This window comes from Microcebus murinus, chromosome 12 (assembly GCF_040939455.1).
Source record: "Microcebus murinus isolate Inina chromosome 12, M.murinus_Inina_mat1.0, whole genome shotgun sequence".
Classification (NCBI taxonomy): domain Eukaryota; kingdom Metazoa; phylum Chordata; class Mammalia; order Primates; family Cheirogaleidae; genus Microcebus; species Microcebus murinus.
In genome coordinates this window covers 59,339,769-59,357,937 of record NC_134115.1, presented here as the reverse complement: position 1 = coordinate 59,357,937, position 18,169 = coordinate 59,339,769, and the positions used below count along the sequence as shown (strand labels likewise).

General features: G+C 41.4%; 1 protein-coding gene across 1 annotated transcript in view; it reads left to right on the top strand.

Annotated features, from left to right (window-relative positions):
• Window positions 1-18,169, top strand: part of GNE (glucosamine (UDP-N-acetyl)-2-epimerase/N-acetylmannosamine kinase) — a 77,096-nt gene that overhangs the window by 3,262 nt on the left and 55,665 nt on the right. The gene's annotated exons all lie outside the window — the stretch shown is intronic.

Here is an 18,169-nt window from a genome sequence, read left to right as displayed (position 1 = left end):
GGCTACAACGTAGAAGGACCTTGAAAACATTATGCTAAGTGAAAGAAGCCAGATACAACAGGCCACATATTGTATAATTCCATTAAATGAAATGTTCAGAATAGACAAATTCATAGGGATAGAAAGTGGATTGCTGGTTGCCTCAGGCTTTGTGGAGAGAGGGAAGGATAGACAGAGTTGGGGGGAAATGGGGAGTGACCACTAATGGGTATAGAGTTTCTTTTGGGGGTGATAAAAATGTCCTAAAATTCATTGTGGTGATGATGGCACAACACCTTGAATATACTAAAAAAACACTGAATTGTATACTTTAAATGGGCGAATTGTATGATATGTAAATTATAATTCAATCAAGCTTTTTATTTTAAAAATTTTTTGAAAGGGCAGGAAAACTTCTGCTAGCTTTCAGGAAATCCAGATGTATGGGAATTACCTATGATCTCAGCTACCTGCAGCATTACTTGATTTGCCAGAGGACACCTAAAACATGTGGCAAAAACCTTATTTCCAAAACCCACTGAAGTCCACTCACCTGACTACCAGGGATGGAGCAATAATAATCTCTATTTTCCCTCACCCTCCACATCTGTAGACACATGGTTCATTGGCAGACTGGCACTCCCCTAGTGAAGGGGTATAAGGACTTTAATTTCCCAGTTGGAGCTCATATGATACAGGAGAGGACAGAGAAGGAAGTGGGAATGGCATTGAGAAGCCACACAGATGATCCAGCACAGGAAGTGAAATCACCTCCTTTGAAAAATGAGGAAATAGAACCCAAGATAGTAGAAGTGACTTGCACAAGGTCACATAACTTGCTAGTAATAAAATACTTACTGTCCAGCCTAGGACTTTTGTTAGGAAAAAACCATCTGCATGAATTTTAGGAGCCAAGACAAACTATCAAGTTACTACTCTGACTTATACCCAGAAAACAAATATACCAAAGATTATTTATATAGTAAAGATCCTGGTGCCATAGGAGCTTTCAGGGATATCCAAACATTACACTTCAGATCAAACAGTTGCCTGAAATTGTAAAATAAAAGCTCATTTCATAGGGTTGGTGGTTTTGAAAAAAATCCTTCAATGTGATATTTTGGCACACACACAAAAAATTCCACATACTCTGAGCAAAAGTCTTTAATTTGTTCATTCATTTACCAGTTGTTCCCTAAACATCCCTTAAAGAGCTTACCTCTATGATAGAGACAGAAATAAGTAAATAAAATACATGTAAGGCAGAATGAACTAAGAACTCTGAAAGACGCACTAGTAAAGAATTATGAGAGGAAGGAATAATAATAATAACTAACTCTTACTGGGCTCTTCTAAATGTTTTACATGTATTAATCTTCACAAAAACCCTATGATGTGAGTAGTAGTATTCTCTCCAAATTTATGTTAGAAAACTCAGGCACAGAATGGTTTAGTACTGTAGTTCTTAGGACAGACCCCTATAACAAAAGACAGATTAACAAGAGGAAAACTAACAGAAGTTTAATAACATGTATACCTCATGTATCCATGATATCCAGAGAAATTAATAAATCTGAAAGAGGTAGCTTTGAATTCAGGCATAAATGCCATCATTTGCGGAACAGAGAAAAAAAGAGTTTTTCTTTTCTTTTCTTTTTTTTTTTTCTTTTTGAGACATGGTCTCACTCGGTCACCTAGGCTGGAGTGCAATGGTGTGATCATAGCTTTCTGCAACCTCAAACTCCTGGGCACAAGCGATCCTCCTGCCTCAGCCTCATGAGTAGCTGGTACTACAGGCATGCACCACCATGCCTGGCTAATTTTTCTATATTTTGTAGAGACAGGTGTCTCATTGTGTTGCTCAGGCTGTTCTCAAACTCCTGACCTTAAGTGATCCTCCAACCTTGGCCTCCCAAAGTGCTAGGATTACAGGCATGAACCACCATGCCTGGAGAAAGAAGAGTTTCTAGTGATTCAGAGTCATCCTTCTCATCCTGATACAGAAAGGAAGACAAGCTTACAAATTGAGATTTCTTTATTTTTTTTTCCTTTTTTTTGAGACAGAGTCTTGCTTTGTTGCCCAGGCTAGAGTGAGTGCCGTGGCATCAGCCTAGCTCACAGCAACCTCAAACTCCTGGGCTCAGGCAATCCTCCTCCCTCAGTCTCCTGAGTAGCTGGAACTACAGGCATGCACCACCATGCCCGGCTAATTTTTTCTATATATATTAGTTGACTAATTAATTTCTTTCTATTTATAGTAGAGACGGGGTCTTGCTCTTGCTCAGGCTGGTTTCGAACTCCTGACTTCGAGCAATCCACCTGCCTCCGCCTCCCAGAGTGCTAGGATTACAGGCGTGAGCTACCGCACCTGGCCTGGAGATTTCTTTTATAGATTAAATTTCCCTTACAAAAAGATTATTTCTACTCTGTTTTCAGAGCTTCCCCTGTGTCTGCAGTTTCTCAAAATAATCAGCTCAAAATACCTTATGCTAAAAGAGGCATATTTTGGGGTGGCATATTCTGGTCTCCTACAGTAAATTACCAAAAATCACAATAATAAGTGAATTCAGGCAGTTCGGCTCCACAGCCTGCACCTTACATCATCTCACTAGAGAAGATGTTTAGAGGACAAGGCAAATAACATGATAGCTTCTATCTAGAGGAATCAGGGAAGGCTTCATGGAAGAGGGCATTTGAGTTAAGCCCTGAAGGTGAAGTAAAAGAGCATTCCAAGTTAGGAGAGTAGATAAAGAGATACAAAAATAAATGTTTGAGAGTAAGAGAAATAGACAATATTGAGGATCAGTTTAGGATTTCTAGTAATAATAGTAATAATTTAATCTAGTAATAGATTTAATCTAGTAATAATTTCTAGTAATAATGTGCAAGGTGTATGCACATTATTCTGAAAGTAAGGGAAAGTCAAAGAATTTTTCTGAGCAGGAAAGGACTCTATTCTAATGCCTTCTATTTAGCCCTGCAATCAACAAATATTTATATAATGCCTAATACTGGGTGATGGTAAAGGAGAATGGTTTCTACTATCAAAGAAGTACAACTTAATTGAAAACACAAGAAATAAGAACAACTTTTAAAATTGTAGACAAGTTAAAAAATGTGATACAAGAGATGTTTCAAGGTAGTACATGTATAATTATTTAACAAACCATATGGTTTTATAAATTTAAGGTTATATTAATTATTTCTTTGGTTTGAGTTGAGGGTTTGCAAGGGAGGAGGTTTGAGGGTTTGCAAGTAGGAGAACAGTCTAGAAAGCCTGTTGGGGCAGTTTTTGGAGGGAAGCTGCTGTGGTTTGAATGTGTCCCCCAAAGTTCATGTGTTGGAAATTTAATCCCCAGTACAATAGTGTTGGAAGCTAGAGCCTAATAAGAAGTGATTAGGTCATGAGGGCTCTGCTCTCATGAATGTATTAATGTCATCCTTGTGAGAGTGGGTTATTGTGAGAGTGGGCTGTTATAGAAGTGAGTTTGGCCTCCTTTTGCTCTCTTGCACTGACGCTCTCTTGCCCTTTGGCCTTTCAACATGGGATGACTCAGCAGGAAGGCTCTCACCAGAGCTGGCACCTTGATCTTAGACTTCCCAGCCTCCAGAACTGAGAGAAATAAATTTCTGTCCTTTATAACTTACCCAGACTGGTATTCTGTTACAGCAACACAAAACTGACTAAGACAGAAAGGCCTTACACAATGGACAGCTGGCCCCTGGACTGCCAAATATAGAAATAAAATGGTTAATGCTGAAACTGGCTGCCCAAGTACCCTCTCGTTAATCCCTATTATGCCCCAGTGATTTGGAGTAAGAAACTGACTATGATAGGAGCCCAGGTGTGTAGATCTAGGCTACCCCAGGCTGACTTTGTGGTCCCACAATCCACAGTAAGAAAATTCCAAGGCTTCCTCCTAGACATTCTAAATGCATAAAAATTATCAGGGAAACTTGTCCAAGATACAGAAATGGGCAAAGGAGATTACTAGTTTTTCCCTCAGTGGAATTCTTATCATTGCCTACTGGAATCTCTGGGATTTTTTGATTCTATAGAGTTGTGCAATTTGACTGATTTCTTATTGACTAGGCTGATTTACAACTCTGTAGGAGTTGAAGTAATATAAATTCTTGTCTATAATTATACAAATAAATTTTGTCTGACATGCTGTGAGCTAGGCTGATGCCATGGCACACTAGCCCAGGCAACAGAGCAAGACTCTGTCTCAAAAAAAAAAAAAAAAATGTGTCTGATAAAGACACATTTGATTTCTCCTCCATGGCCGGGCGCAATGGCTCACGCCTGTAATCCCAGCACTCTGGGAGGCCGAGGCGGGCGGATTGCTCGAGGTCAGGAATTCGAAACCACCCTGAGCAAGAGTGAGACCCCGTCTCTATTATAAATAGAAAAAAATTAATTGGCCATCTGATATATATAGAAAAAATTAGCTGGGCATGGTGGCACATGCCTGCAGTCCCAGCTACTGGGGAGGCTGAGGCAGGAGGATTGCTTGAGCCCAGGAGTTTGAGGTTGCTGTAAGCAAGGCTGACGCCATGGCACTCACTCTAGCCTGGGCAATTAAGTGAGACTCTGTCTCAAAAAAATAAAAAAAATAAAAAAGAAAAGAGAACCCCAAACATTACATTTTATTGCACTATGAGATATCAACCAGTTTTGCATGTATTAGCAAACCATCTTATCTTTCTTCATTGCCTCTGTTCCTCAAATTTTCCTCTGAAACAGTCTTAACATCTTACTAGTACGCTCATCAACTAATGAGTTGAATAAAATCTTTGACCCCCATTCATTTCATATTTGCACAAAAGCCATGTTTTTACATTTTAAAAAAATTATAATTTAATACTGTTCATTCCTGCAAGTTTTTCAGCACCTAGGATAATCAGATGAAAGCAAATGCCACAATTTTCATAAATGCACCAAAAGTAGTTTCCAGAAACTATAACTATTGGCAACTTTGAGAATTCTAAATAGAGTTTTAAACAGATGCTTTATGAGAAATTAGAAAAGAAGGAAAAAAAATACTTACTAAGTACCATATACTGCCAATTACTGTGCTAGGTTATAATATACTTTATCTCACTTAATCCTCAGGAAATCTTTGAAATAGATACTATTGTTCTAATTTTGCAGGAATAAACAGGAAATATTTGGGTAAGTATGGTAACACCCATCTGCAGATCAAGTCATATAACTGGAAAATTACAGTAATGGTTCATGAACACCAGCGTTTAAAAGGGAACATGGTAAATAGAGCATAAAATTTCAGTAAACATATGAATGAAAGGACAACCAGTAAGATTAAAGTCATAAACAAGAAAAACTGGTGCCAAATGCTTGGCCGGGTACTCTTAATTACGTGGTTACAGCTTGAAAACTTCTTTAGATATCTTGTTTCTTTAGACCTCAGTTAACAGCAGACTTTCCCACACACATCCACTTTCCACTGTCTAACTCCCTTCCAAGCAAGAGAGGGAATTTAGAGTCTACTTCAGTGCTTGCCTTCTTGTATCAAGACCTGTGTACTGTGATTCTCAGAGTGACTTGCACTTCGTAGCCAGAAGGCAGCCCCAGTGACCAGAGCTGATAGAAACAGAAGAGAGTAGATCCCTCCTGCATCTGTGGTATTTACTTTTTTTTTTTTTTTTTTTTTGAGACAGAGTCTCGCTTTGTTGCCCAGGCTAGAGTGAGTACCGTGGCGTCAGCCTAGCTCACAGCAACCTCAAACTCCTGGGCTCAAGCGATCCTTCTGCCTCAGCCTCCCAAGTGGCTGGGACTACAGGCATGCACCACCATGCCGGCTAATTTTTTCTATATATATTATTTGGCCAATTAATTTCTTTCTATTTATAGTAGAGATGGGGTCTCACTCTTGCTCAGGCTGGTTTCGAACTCCTGACCTCGAGCAATCCGCCCGCCTCAGCCTCCCAGAGAGCTAGGATTACAGGCGTGAGCCACCGCGCACGGCCTGTGGTATTTACTTTTTAAACTATAAGGTCTGATGCAAAATGGCATAATGCTAACATTTAAATGCTGGGTTGCTATATATTTTTTTCCTATTCTTGTCTCTATTATTTGATATATTTCATGAACAATAAGTATTGTTAAGAAAAAGAGAGAAGACCTGGAGGGGAAAATCCTTAAATTATTTGTCTTGATTTTGACCCCCCCCCCCATAACAGAAAAGAGACGAGAAGGAAAAGGGAAGGTGCTGCATGTTCTTAACAACTCTTGAGACCTTCTGCTGCCCTGCTTCTCTCAGTCATAGGCTCTTCCTATCAACGCCTGGCCTCGCTGATCAACATCGTTATTTATCTTCTGCAGGATAGATACCTCCTCTTGGGCACCATCTCTTGGAAATTTCAAGACAATTCATGGAGATCCTACACATACAAAATTTGCTGGCTTAGGCCACAAGTCTCAACAGGTCTCATTTCTTCCTCTAGCTCCCTGATCCTGAGTTCAGCTCTTACTCTACCCTACCACCCATATCATCTACTCTTTCACTCTGTGTTTGCATATTTTATTTTATATTACACACACACACACACACTGCCCAGACCAGGGTCTCATGGGTTCTACAACTTAGCAAGAAATATCTGTTGTTGATAAATCAGAGCCTGGGGATTCCTGCTGTTTTTTTCCTGAGTTTCACCTGCTTCTATTGCCACATTACTTTCCAGCAGGTCTGCCCAAGTGTATGAAGGAATGTGTGCTTCCAGCAACACGTCAGTGTGCCTCTAGGACAGCACCTTTCACTCTTTTGCCAGGGGCCTGTTTGCTGAATGGTGAAGCAGGGAGCTTTCTGTCAGCTGCAGTCAGAACCCAGTTTGAAACAGGTTTTACTACTACCTGGTACAAAGGAACATCTGTAAGGGGCTCCAGGTCTTCACAGACAACACCAGTGATCACAGTTGGTGTGTTAGGGGAGCCTTGAAATAGCAGCAGGGACCAGGGCCTGTCCACAGAAGTCTTAGAGCACTCCTCAGCCCTTTATTTTCCCCTCAGCATCTCGTGAGGAGCCTTGAGTGACCCTGTCATGGTGTCTCCAGAACCCCTCCTTTTCCCTAAGTCCCATCCACGACTCCTTAGGACAATGGTTTCACTTCACTCCCACCTGGCCCAGGTCTTCTTGTCCATAGGACTATTATGACAGCCTTTGGTTGACGCCTCTCTGAAACCTAGGTGCCTATGTCTGTCTGCACGTTACCCCTACCCCGAGGACCAGTTTGCGTGTTGTCAATAGAAGGCAACACAGCTGGTCTGGTACGTCTCATTCTTTATAAATCCCTTTGTTCTTCTGAACCAGCTGGCTCCAGGGATCACACTTCCTTCTGAAACCCTGAATTGTTCCCACTGAACTTCCCAGAGGCCTTGTCATGAGGCTTTCCATGGTTCTATTTCTAGTTCTGGGCTCTGAGAGGGAAGGAGAATGAAACAAACGCTGCAGTCCTGCTCCCTGTAGAGCCCGAAGGTGCACAGTGTTGAAGGGCAGGAGATGGCACAGATGGGGCTGCTCCAAGACAGGATGAGTGTGAGGAGAGGGGAAAAGAGGCAGAGGACACAGCCCCCCAGGACCCTCACTGGTCAGGGGGAGGAGAAGAAGAGCCAGGAAGAGCCTTGGGAAGGTACCCAAGGCCTTCTAGTGTGGGTCCAAGAGAGGGTCCCAGGCTGCAGAGGGAGATAAGGGTCACTGATGACTTTTAGGAGACACTGCAGGTAACCCACTCTCATAATATCAGTGCCACAAAAGGAAGGGAAGAGGTGGCATTGACATGTAGAGGGTGGTAGGATGGTAGAAAGAACTGGTTTGGATCGCTTGTTTTGTTTTGTCATGGAGGTACATGTTGGTACACAGAGGGGGAGGCCCCCCAGAGAAAAGAAGAGATTGTAGATGCAAAAGAAAAGGAAATAATTGACAGAGCCAAGTCCTGCTGAAGATAACCATCACCAGGATGGTTGAAGCAGAGTGTGATTCCCCAGAGCACAAACACTGACAAACACTGATAAAGCTGGGTGGCAAGCTCTCAGCTTAGCCTAAAGGGGGTTAAACTCCTGTCCCCAAATCTGAATCTTGGGATCTTATCAGTGTGGAAGCCTGGAGCCCAAAGCAATGTGAGAAGGTGAAGGCCTGTGGGAGGTAAGCGAGGCTGGCTTGCCCACTCATTGCAGGCCCTGGGCCAATTTACTCATGCCGCTGTCTGGAAAGTCTGGAAAGAGGACATGAAGGGAACGAGAGAGAGAGGATACAGCCCCTCATGCACACACACTCAAGGCCTCAGGGCAGGCTTGAGTCTATTTTTCTTTCCGTCTCCCTTAAGGAAGAAATAGATGAGAAAGCAAGAACAAGGTGCCCAGGCCCTAAAATAGATGCTCCCACCCCTTCTAACTTCCTTCACTCCTGTTGCAGGGGTGCATATGAAAAGTAGAAGAAAGCTTCCAGCCCAAGGCCTAAAATTTGGTGGACCCTGACTTGGCTAACCGAACTTCCTAAGTCATCGACCTTAATCACAGGTGTGACTGGGGTCTGGGATCAACATGAGTGGCTCAAGAACTTAGAATTGTGCCAGGCTGTTCTAACATAAAAAGGCACTCTGCTGAATGAATGACTACCTGAATGTATTTGTTATAATGTATATTAGAAAATATATATATAACTAGCATGTTAATTCTATCAAGAGCATAAAAGACACTCTATCTCTCGAATAAGTGACTAAATATATTTACTGTACATTAGAAAAATATATAATTAGCATGTTGAACCCATGATTTCAAAAAAAGTATTGGTTAGGAAAGGCAAAGTGAAAAGAAGGAATTGATTTAAAGTTGATTCTGAGAAAGATATAAGTAAAATGATTAAAAGCAGTGCTTGGTACAGCAGATGTGGCAGTCATTGAGACCGAGGAACAGGCTCCCCCACTGCCTACATCCCCGTGTCACCCTTCTGCCTGGGGCGAGGGGGAGAAGAAGGAACTTCACTGAGCATCAGGCGCTGGGCGTGCACTTTGCGTAGGCATCGCCTTCAACTAGTAACAGCTTTCTCAATATCACCTCTTCAGAAGTATTATCAACCTTAGAGAAGTTAATTTGTCCAGGAGTAAGCAACTATAAATGAAGAGCCAGAATTCAAGCACAGCTCTGGCTGACCTCAAAGCTTGCTCCTTCCGCTATCTGCCAGCCAAGGAAAAGGGAGCAAGTGAATGTATAGAGAAATGTTCGGCGTTGGGGAAGAAGGATGAGGAAGTGTCCTGGGAGTTTCCCTGTCCCAGTGAAGTCAGTGGTGAGTCCATATGCTGAGCCACTGTAGGGGAGTTGATAAGAAACCACCCTGACTGAAGCTTTCAAGCTGATCTGATAGAAAATTCAAAGAAATAAAAGCACTGGAAAAAGGAGACCCTTAGAGAATAACTGTACAGCCGTCCATGACACTTTATGTTGGGAATTAACACAGATTTATCTATAGAAGGATATACTTTTACACTTATCCCCATATTTGAGAAAGGCCAAGTTTTCCCAATTTCCCCCTCTCACAGAGATCTCTAACACCTTTCTGCTCAAAGTATGGTTCATGGACAAGCGATAGGGTCACAAATCAGCCCATTTTGCCTGGAGCTCAGAGATTTCCTGGGACAAGGGACTTTCAGTGCTAAAACTTGGGTAGTCCTAGGATGTGTTGGTCACTCTAACCAGCAGCACCAGCAGCACCTGGGAGCTTGAATCTGCACTAGAACAAGATCATATGCACATTCAGGTTTGAGAAGCTCTTCTCTAGATTGCATAGTGGTATAATGGGTTGAATGGTGGCCCCCTAAATTAGTCAGTGTTCTCCAGAGAAACAGAATCAATAGGATCTCTCTCATATATATGTATGGGATATATATATATATATATATATACATATATATATATATATGTGTGTGTATATATAAAAATATATGTGTGTGTGTAGACATTTTTGAAGGAATTGGCTCATGCAATTGTGGAGGCTTGGTGAATCCAAAATCTGAGAGGAAGCCGTTGGCTGGAGAGTCAGGAAAGAATTCTGTTCGAGTCCAAAGGCAGTAAGACTGGAGGCCCAGGAAGAGCAGATATTGCAGATGAAGTCCAAAGGCAGTCTGCTGATGGAATTCCCTACTGCTTGACAGAAGTTTTGATCTATTCAAGCCTTCAACTGACTGGATAAAGCCCACCCACGCTATGGAGGGGAATCCACTTTACTCAGAGTCTACCATTATGCATGGAGAACTCATCCAAAACATCCTCATAAAAACATCCAGAATAATGTTTGGCCAAATATCCTGGTAGCATGGTCCAGCCAATTTGACACATAAAATTAACCATCACAGCCACCCAAATCCTTGGAACCTGTGTGTTACCTGAAGACAAGGAGATTATCCTGGGTTATCCAGGTAGACCCGAAATCCAATGACAAGTGTCCTTATAAGAGAAACACAGAGGAGAGACACATAGAAGAGGAGAAGGTCATATGAAAACAGAAGAGACTGGAGTGATGTGGCCACAAACCAAGTAAGCCTAGGAATGCCTGCAGCCACCAGCAGCTGGAAGAGCCAAAGAAGCATTCACCCCTACAGACTCCAGAGGGAATGTGATCCTGCTGGTGCCTTGATTTTTGACCTCCAGCTTCCAGAAGTATAGGATAATAAATTTCTGTTGTTTAAAGCCACCATTTGCAGTCATTTGTTATGACAGCTGCAGGAAGCTAATACAACTGGGAAATGGCAAGAAGCTCATCTATCTCACTTCTCTACTGCTGTGGCTGGTCCACACCTTGCACTCACGCACACACACAAGCAGGAGGCGAGAGGCAATCATCTCTTCCTCAGGACCTTTCATTTCCAGTCTCCTCCCACCTCCTGCCAAGGTCCCACTTTGCCCAAATAGCTCACTTCTGCTTCCTCGTGATAGTCAGCATCTATTGCCTGCACAGCACCTCAGGCCTGTATGCCTCACTCTTCAGACAGCACTAAAGATGCAGTCCTGATTCTCTTTTTCAGGCCTAGAAGGAAGGCCTTATTCCTTCTGCTCAGCCCTGGACCTACTTGCTGTCACTGTTTCTCAAGTCGGTACACATTTGTTTTAAGTATACTAGGAGTCAGGCACTCTTCAAAGTACGAGGGACACCTAGATGCCCCTGCCTTCCAGGAGTTCACTGTCTGCTCAGTTAATTTCCCAGCCTCTCACCTCTCTGAAAACATAGCTTGTGGTCACTGATTTCCAGAAATCTGCTTGGTGCCTGCTCCTCCTCCATCTCACAGGGTGCCAGGAAAGTGCTGTGTAGGATATTAGAACCGAAATTTAACTGCAGAGCCTCTTTCAAATGAGAAGTTTCATTTGTTGGTCTTTGCTGTCGAAAAAAACATGGCAAATTAAAGTAAGGCATGGAGGTGAATTTGACACGTGGAGTTACAAGTCGTTTCCGTTAAAGCCATAGACCTAAGGCCTAGTCTTGTTTATATAAGCAATAAAGAACAATGATGTTATATTTTCCAATCTAGAGTAGTTAGTTTACATAAACATTAATTCAGTTACTAGAAGATTGTGAGGTTAGGTCTGATTTCAAATCCTGTGTCTTTAAAAAAAATCATACTATAAAATCCACTCCAATAATCAGGATGTTTTATTAGTATAAATTTGTATTTATTTATCAACTTATACTCTTTGAGTACAGGTATGCCTCATTTTATTGCAATTTACTTTATTGTACTTTGCAGATATTGTACTTTTTACAGATTGAAGATTTGTTGCAACCCAAGTCAAGCAAGTCTATTGGTGCAATTTTTCCAACAGCAATTTTTCCAATGTGCTCACTACGTGTCTCTATATGTGACATTTTGGTAATTCTTGCAATATTTCCAGCTTTATCCTTATCATATCATATTTCCTTATCATATCTGTTATAGAGATCTGTAATCAGTGATCCTTGTTGTTACCATTGTATAATAATTGTTTTGAGGTGCCACAAATCATGCCCATATAAGATGGCACACTTAATTGATAAAGGCTATGTGTGTTCTGACTGCTCCACTTACCAGCCATCCCTCCTTTCTCTCCCTGTCCTTGGGTATCCTTATTCCCTGAAACACAATACTGAAATTAGGCCAAACACTACAATGACCTCCAAGTGTTCAAGTCAAAGGAGGAGTCACATCTCTCACTTTAAATCAAAAGCTAGAAATAATTGAGCTTAGTGAAGAAGGCATGTTGAAAGCTAAGATATGCCAAAAGCTTATACAAAGGAATACAAAGGAAAAGTTCTTGAAGGAAATGAAAAGTGCTACTTCAGCGAACATATGAATGATAAGCAAGTAAAACAGCCTTGTTGTTGATATGAGTGATCTGGATAGAAGATCAAACCAGCTACAAGATTCACTCAGACTTGAGGTCCCCAACCCTTGGGCTGTAGATCAGTACTATCTGTGGCTTGTTAGGAAATGGGCTACATAATAGGAGGTAAGTGGCAGGTGAGTGAGTGCAGCTTCATCTGTATTTACAGCTGCTCCCCATCCAGACATCACTGCCTGAGCTTGGCCTCCTGTCAGATCAGCGGCAGCATTAGATTCTCATAGGAGCTGGAACCTTACTGTAAAATGCACACGCAAGGGATCTAGGTTGCTTGCCCCTTATGAGAATCTAATGCCTGATGATCTGAGGTGGAGCTGAGGCGGCAATGCTAGTGCTGGGGAGCAGCTGCAGATACAGATTATCATTAGCAGAGAGGTCTGACTGCACAATAAATGTAATGCACTTGAATCATCCTGATACCATACCCCCACCCCCTGCACCTCCCCAGTCTGTGGAAAAATTGTCTTCTATGAAACCAGTCCCTGGTGCCAAAAAGGTTGGGGACCGTGGTCTTAAACCAAAGCTTAATCCAGAGCAAGGCCCTAACTTTCTTTGATTCTATGAAGGCTGAAAGAGGTAAGAAAGCTGCAGAAGAAAAATTTGAAAAAAGCAGAGAGGCTGGTTCATGAGGTTTAAGGAAAGAAGCCATCTCCATCACATAAAAGTGCAAGGTGAAGCAGCAAGTGCTCATGTAGAAGCTTTATCAAGTTACCTAGAAGATCTAGCTAAGATCATTGATGAAGGTGGCTACACTAAACAACAGATTTTCAATGTAGACAAAACAGCCTTCTATTGGAAGAGAATGCCATCTAGAACTTTCATAGCTAGAGAGGAGAAGTCAATTCCTGGCTTCAAAGCATAAGCTGACTCTCTTGTTAGGAGCCAATGCAGCTGGTGACTTTAAGTTGAAGCCAATGCTCATTTGCCATTCTAAAAATTCAAGGGCCCTGAGGTAGTATGCTAAATCTACTCTGCCTGTGTTCTATACACGGAACAACAAAGCTTGGGTGACAGCACATCTGTTTACAGTATGGTTTACTGAAAATTTTGAACCCACATTTGAGACCTACTGCTCAGAAAGGAAGATTTCTTTCAAGACATTACTGCTTATTGACAATGTACCTGGCCATCCAAGAACTCTGATGGAGGTGTACAAGGAGATGAATGTTGTTTCCATGCCTGCTAATACAACATCCATTCTGTAGCCCATGGATGGAGTAATTTTGACTTTCAAGTCTTATTATTTAAGAAATACATTTTGTAAGGCTGTAGCTTCCATAGAGAGTGATTCTGTTGATGGATCTGGGAGAAATAAATTGAAAACCTTCTGGAAAGAATTCACCATTCTAGATGCCATCAAGAACATTTATGGGCTGGGCATAGTGGCTCACACCTGTAATCCCAGCACTTTGGGAGGTCAAGGCAGGAGAATCACTTGAAGCCAGCCTAGGCAACATATAAAGACCCTGTCTCTACTAAAAATAAGAAATGTTTGTTAATGTTGCCACCATTGCAGCACCTAGGGATAAAAAAGCTGTGAGTTTGAAGAGAAGTCTTAACCTCTCCAAAGATCTCTTTGCTCTTAATTTCAAGAAAAAGGGGAATGTAAAGTAGTCCACTAAGGTGGACCATGCCACATGGCTGAAAATTAGGGTTGCCCAGGCCAAGGCTTGTCACAATTCTGTCATTCTGTAAAGCTTAGCCTTAAACAGACCAGGGCTTTGCCCGATTAAAAACTGTATCTTCTGCTTTATCTAAGGCTAAACATATTTCTCTTGTTCCAGCCAGTGACCATATCCAACCACTTTATCCTACAAAAAAAATTTGATTGTAAGCATCCTCAAAATGCATATGCTTTCATTTAAAAATGTTTATTTACTGATTCACAAAGTAATAATTCTCATTGTAAACTATGCAAAATACAAAACATATAAATAAGCATGAAAAAGTCAGTCACCCATCTACAATAAGGCAATAATTGCTAATATCCTAATATACTTCCTTTAAGTTCTTTATGTATTTTTTCTTCCACATAATCACAACACCATATCCAATTTTGTGCCTTGCCTTCTGATTCACATGGTTTCATATTTATCCATGAGTTCTCTCATTGCAAATGTTATCTTGCTTTTTTTTTGTTTTTTGTGTTTTTTTTGAGACAGAGTCTCACTTTGTTGCCCAGGCTAGAGTGAGTGCTGTGGCGTCAGCCTAGCTCACAGCAACCTCAAACTCCTAGGCTCAAGCGATCCTCCTGCCTCAGCCTCCTGAGTAGCTGGGACTACAGGCATGCGCCACCATGCCCGGCTAATTTTTTTGTATATATTTTTAGTTGGCCAATTAATTTCTTTCCATTTATAGTAGAGACAGGGTCTCGCTCTTGCTTAGGCTGGTTTCGAACTCCTGAACTCGAGCAATCCAGCCGCCTCGGCCTCCCAGAGAGCTAGGATTACAGGCATGAGCCACCGCGCCCGGCCGCAAATGTTATCTTGAATAACTGCATAGTAATTTATAGAAACATCAAAATTTACATAACTCATAATCAAAGTATGGCATGTAGGTTGAGAAGCTTGTCACTCTCGACACAAGCCATCTGAGTAGAGTGACAGGATGGTGTGATTGAAACAGCAGTGGCATTACAATCAAATTCTAGATGTGAGACCTGGGTCAGCCACTTGTTCCTGCTTGTGTGACTTTGGGCAAACTACTTAATTTATCTGAATCTAAGTTCCTTCCCCCATGGATATAACAGAGCCAGTAACGTCTATTTCACTGGGTCATTCTAAATCAGGAGTTGTCAGACCACAGCTCAGGGGCCAATTCCAGCCCACTACCCATTTTTGTAAATAAAGTCTCAATGGAACATAGCCATCCTCATTCATTTATACATTGAGTATGGCTACTTTAGCACTACAAGGGCAGAGTGGAATGGCTGTGATAGAGACATGGCCTGCAAAGCCTAAAACATCTGGCTCTATATAGAAAAAGTTAGATGACTCCTATCCTAAATAATGGACTGGAAAGTAACTATGTAGACAGAAGAAGCTTACCCAAATGTACGAGATTATTCATAGCAGAGCTCTCAGACCACAGCAGGCATTCACTAAATATTTGTTCAAAGGAAGTGTAACCAGATGGAGAATTTTATTCACCAGAATTCCTGCATTCTGTAGGATAGGTCAGATTTGGGGAGAAACATGAAGATGGAAGTGATTCAGAAAAGCAGCAGGGAGAACCCTGTGGAGAGAAGGAGAAATGGAAATTTTAACATCTAGGACACTGTGGGGACAAGGAGAACTGTGTGAAAAGGTTTCAAAGCTTTCTGAATAAAATTCCTGTGCAGTCCAATTAAAGTAATTCATAGTAAAGATCAACACTATTCTTTATGACTTTCAGAGTAAGACCAGTGTTTATTTCTTTCAATTCAGTGTAGGGATTAGATCACAAGGAATATAGCTTTCAAATAGATTATCAAAGGAATGGGATAAAAACAAGTCACTCTGCCAGTATATGCACAGAAGCTATGTAACTGTCATTCTCCATGTCCTCCTGTCACTCATTTATCATGCAGGCTAGGAACATAATTGTTTTGTTTTCCTCAAAGAAACTTTCATTTAACAAGCTCCATTACCAGTTTTCTTTCTTTATAATAATAGCTTTATTGTGTTACAATTCACATAACATACAATTCACCCATTTAGAGTGTATGATTCAATGGTTTTTAGTATGTTTGTAGTGTTGTGCAACCACCATCACAATTAATTTTAGAACATTTTCATCACCACAAAAAGAAATCCTGTACCCATTTGTAATCACTCCCTTTTCCCTACAAATATTTTAACCCAGTCAACCACTAATCTGCTTTTGGTCGCTCTAGATTTGCCTATTATGCACAAAATCATATATGTGGTCTTTTGTGACTGGCTTTTTTCACTTAGCATAATGTTTTCAAGGTTCGTATTATAGCATTTATCAGTACTTCACTCCTTTTTATTGCTGAATAATATTCTCTTATATGAATATAGCACATTTTATTTAATTATTCATCATTGATGAAGGTTTGTGTTGTTTCGACTTTTTGCTGATGTGAATAATGCTGCTATGAACATCTGTATACAAATTTTTATACATGGTAATATATATTTTCATTTCTCTGGGATATATACCTACAAGCAGAATTGCTGTGTCATATGATAATTCTTTTCCTGAACCCACTCCAGCATTGGACATTTTAACTTAATTTTTTACTTTGCTAGTTTCAGAGGCAAAAATATTTGCATTTTCTCAAATAGTAATAAGATAGGGATTTGGTTGAGAGGTGCTCATTAATTCTGTATTTCTTTCTTTGTGAGTTCCCTAGTCCTACTATGCCCTTTTTCCTTTTTTTGAGACAGCAGCTCATTCTGTTGCCTGGGCTAGAGTGCGGTGGTGTCACCACAGCTCACAGCAACCACAAACTCCTGGTCAAGCAATCCTCCTGCCTCAGCCTCCTGAATAGGTGGAACTATAGGCATACATCATTATGCCTGGATAATTTTTGTAAGTTTTGTAGATACAGGTCCTCACTATGTTGCCCAGGCTGGTCTGGAACTCCTGGCCCCAAGAAATCCTCCTGCCTTGGGCTCTCAAAGTGCTGGGATTACAGGCGTGAGCCATGGTGCCTGGCCTACTCTGCCCCTTTTTCTATTGGAAGGCTTATTTTTTCCCTGCTGAGTTGTAAGTTCTCAAGTGAGGTCCCAGAGGCAGTCTATGGTCAGTGCATTAAATATTGGATATTTTTATTGGGGGGAGGGCATGTCTGTCAAGATTAACCAAAAGGAAGTGAGAAAGCATAACTATTATCCATGAGACCCACTCCTTTCTCTGCTTGAAAAAGAGAATCCTATGTTGGCCCACTCAGAAGTACTCTCTCCAGTCCCCTCCAAAGAGGGTCCAGCTGGGCTTTAGTGGTAGAGACTAAAAAAGGAGGGAGGGGATAAGAGGACTCTTTTTTCAGGGTTTTTCGTTAAGAGAGGAAAAAGAGGCCGGGCGCTGTGGCTCACGCCTGTAATCCTAGCTCTTGGGAGGCCGAGGCGGGCGGATTGCTCAAGGTCAGGAGTTCAAAACCAGCCTGAGCAAGAGCGAGACCCCGTCTCTACTACAAATAGAAAGAAATTAATTGGCCAACTGATATATATATATAAAAAATTAGCCGGGCATGGTGGCGCATGCCTGTAGTCCCAGCTACCCGGGAGGCTGAGGCAGAAGGATCACTCGAGCCCAGGAGTTTGAGGTTGCTGTGAGCTAGGCTGACGCCACGGCACTCACTCTAGCCTGGGCAACAAAGCGAGACTCTGTCTCAAAAAAAAAAAAAAAAAAAAAAGAGAGGAAAAAGAGCAGACTGGGTGTGAGGAAACGGATAGGAATGAAAGGTAGAAATTTAACAAAAAATGTTAAGGGTCATATATGCCTTTTATTGTATTTAAGAAGAAATATAATAAAATTTTGAGTTATTTAAAGATTTCTCTTTTATGGCCCAGTTGGTTTCTCTGATTGTGACAATGCTTTAAGTTCAGACTGTGGCTTGCTTCATAATCTGTAAATATATGATGATTAACTAAGAATTTCTAGGCCTGGCGGGGATTCTTTCTAGTAAAGCTTTACTTTAGTGGAATGTAAAGTTGTGTAGCAGATAAGGCTAGGGTGCTCATGTGTTCAAATGACCATTTACCAATGAAATGGAGAGTCCTGTTTGACAACAAGCAGATCATCAGTCAGTATCCCTTGCCACCAATCTGGCTGTGAGAGTCCCTGAGAACCAAAAAACCC